Source organism: Nicotiana tabacum, chromosome 3 (assembly GCF_000715075.1).
Source record: "Nicotiana tabacum cultivar K326 chromosome 3, ASM71507v2, whole genome shotgun sequence".
Taxonomy (NCBI): Eukaryota; Viridiplantae; Streptophyta; class Magnoliopsida; order Solanales; family Solanaceae; genus Nicotiana; species Nicotiana tabacum.
In genome coordinates this window covers 88,885,749-88,889,199 of record NC_134082.1, presented here as the reverse complement: position 1 = coordinate 88,889,199, position 3,451 = coordinate 88,885,749, and positions in this window count along the sequence as shown.

Below are 3,451 nucleotides of genomic sequence, written 5' to 3'. Positions count from 1 at the left end.
CCTAAGAAGAGAGCTAGACTCGACCTTGGGGCCAATGCCACCCCAAGTGTGCCTATGAATCATGTACCTGATGTCGTGGGTGAGAGTGACTCCGCGGTCTTGAATCTACCTGGCCCATTTATTCCGAATCTGAGTATTCATGTCCCAGCTGCGGCTGAGGGTGCTACAAACCCTCCTGCTGATACTCCTGATTCTGATGCAGTTCCAGCTTTTGGTCCCGGGGTTTCTGATGGGGACCTTAGAGGAGCCATCCATATGTTGACCCAGTTAGTGGCTGCTCAGGCCAAGAGATCTCATGATGCCCCTACTTCCTCCAGCGGACAGGGAGATTCTTCCAGCTCTAGAGTCAACCAATTTCTGCGGTTGGCCCCTCCAGAGTTCACAGGCACAGACCCAGAGGCCGATCCGCAGGATTTCCTTGATGAAATGTATAAGACCTTTCAAGTGATGAAGGCTACAGAGACGGAAGGGGTTGAGTTGGCCTCATACAAGTTGAGGGGAGCAGGGTATTCGTGGTTCGAGATGTGGGAGGATTCCCATGGGAAGGGAAGACCTCCGGATAGATGGGATGAGTTTGTAGATGCATTCATGGACCACTTCTTACCTGCCGAGACAATGGCGGCCCGTGCCACTGAGTTTGAGGTCCTTAAGCAGGGCAGTATGAGTGTTTGGGAGTACCACATGGAGTTTGTGAGATTGTCCAAGTATTCTCCCCAGTTAGTGTCGACCATGGGTGATCGAGTTCGGCGATTTGTTCAGGGTCTCAGTCCTTTGGTGGTGAATGAGGCTGCTATAGCGGCCTTACACTCAGATATGAATTATGGGAAGATTGTGGGATTCGCTCAGGCCACATAGGCTAGGAAGTTGAAAATACGAGCAGGAAGGGAGAGTAACAGCAGGGCCCGATCAGTGGGTCACTCAGGGAGACCAGTTCAGAGAAGGGGACCATCAGGGTCATCGCAGTCATATGATCAGTCCTCAGCGAGCGCACTGCCATCTGCGTACAGTTATCAGCAGAGTAGTCACTCGAGACCAGGTTCAGATAGCAGGAGACCCCATCAGTCCGGTCGTCCGGGAGGGAGATCACAACAGCAGGGAGGGCTCTATGCCCCAAGTGTGGGATATTCCATATGGAGACTTGTTATCTGGATCTCCCGGTGTGTTATAGATGCGGGGCGAGAGGTCATATTCAACGGGACTGCCATGCGCCTAGTCGGGGCATGGGTAGGGGATTTGCTTAGTCATCCGGTTCTTCAGCCGCCACATCATCCGCGCACTCTCCAGCTCTAGAAGGGAGTGGTGCAGTTAGGGGTGGAACTCATGGTAGAGGTGGACCCAGCCGGTTTTAAGCCTTGAGTGGTCCCCAGATGTTGCTACAGGTATCTTGTCTGTTCAGACCATTAATTGTTATGCTCTTATTGATCCGGGGTCCTCTTTGTCCCTCTTTGTCTTATGTCACCCCATTCATTGCTTCAAGTTTTGGGGTAGAACCCGAACAGCTTCATGAGCCGTTCTCTGTATCGACTCTGGTTGGTGATTCTATCATAGTCGCGCGAGTTTATATGAATTGTGTTGTCAAGGTATGTGGTCGTGCTACCACAGTCGATCTTACTAAGCTTGGAATGGTGGATATTGATGTGATTATAGGAATGGACTGGCTTTATTCGTGCTTTGCTAAACTTGACTGTCGAACGAGAGTCATGAGGCTTGAGTTCGTTAATGAGCTGGTTATTGAGTTGAAGGGAAATGGTATGGTACCGAAGGGTAGGTTTGTTTCTTACCTTAAGGCTTCGAAGATGATTAAGAAGGGGTGTATTTTCCATTTGGTCCGGGTGGCGGACACCACTTCAGAAGTATCTATCCCCTAGTCCATGTCAGTCGTGCATGAGTTTATTGAAGTGTTTCCGGACGAGCTTCCAAGGATCCCGCCAGATAGGGAGATTGATTTCGGGATTGATGTATTGCCAGATACGCAGCCAATATCTATTCCACTATATAGAATGGCGCTAGCAGAGTTAAGGGAGTTAAAGGAGCAGCTGAAGGATTTATGGGGTTCATACGGCCAAGTGTGTCACCGTTGGGTGCTCCGGTTCTTTTTGTCAGAAAGAAGGATGGGTCGCTCCGGATGTGTATTGATTATTAGCAGCTTAACAAGGTCACTATCAAGAATAAATATCCTTTGCCTTGGATAGATGATTTGTTCGACCAATTGCAAGGTGCAAGGTTCTTCTCCAAAATTGACCTACGGTCCGGGTATCACCAATTGAAGATCAAAGAGCAGGATATTCCTAAGACCGCTTTCAAAACTCACTATGGTCACTTTAAATTCTTGGTCATGTCTTTTGGGCTAACCAACGCCCCAGCAGCTTTCATGGATCTTATGAATCGGGTCTTCAAACCGTTTCTAGACTCCTATGTGATTGTTTTCATTGATGACATCCTTGTTTATTCGCGGAGCCGGGAAGATCATGCCGATCACCTCAGGGCAGTTCTGCACACTCCTCATCAGCACCAGTTGTATGCTAAATTTTCAAAATATGAATTTTGGTTGAATTATGTGCACCCAGGTTCTACAAATGTATCATGATCTCAAGGAAATTTATTGGTGGAACGGTATGAAGAGGGGTGTGGCGAACTTTGTGACTAGATGTCCGAACTGTCAGCAAGTGAAGGTCGAACATCAAAGACCTTGCGGATTCACTCAAAGCATAGAAATTCCAATATGGAAATGGGAGATGATCAATATGGATTTTGTTGTAGGGCTGTCGCGCACTTCGCGCAGGTTCGACTCAATTTGGGTGATCGTTGACCGACTCACAAAATCAGCGCACTTCTTGCCAGTTAAATCTTCCGATACAGCGGAATAGTATGTCATATTGTATATCAAAGAAATAGTTAGGTTGCATGGCAATCATTTCAGATCGAGGGGCTCAGTTCACGGCCAATTTTTGGAAGAAATTTCAGCAGGGCTTGGGCACATAGGTAAATCTCAGCACAACTTTCCATCCTCAAACTGACGGGCAAGCAGAACGGACTATCCAAACACTTGAGGACATGTTGCGAGCTTGTACTCTTGATTTCAAAGGTAGTTGGGATGACCATTTGCCACTCATAGAATTTGCTTACAATAACAGCTTCCATTCTAGTATCCAGATGGCACCATTCGAGGCACTGTATGGCAGGAGATGCAGGTCTCCCATTGGGTGGTTTGAGGTTGGAGAAGCAGAATTGATAGGGCCGGAACTCGTGCATCAGTCCATGGAGAAAGTCAAAATTTTTAAGGAGAGGTTGAAAACTGCTCAAAGTCACTAAATGTCTTATTCGGACATTCGTCGTAGAGATTTAGAGTTAAAGGAAGATGTTTGGGTATTTTTGAAGGTTTCCCCCATGAAAGGAATCATGCGATTTGGGAAGAAAGGGAAATTAAGTCTGAGGTATGTCGGACCATACA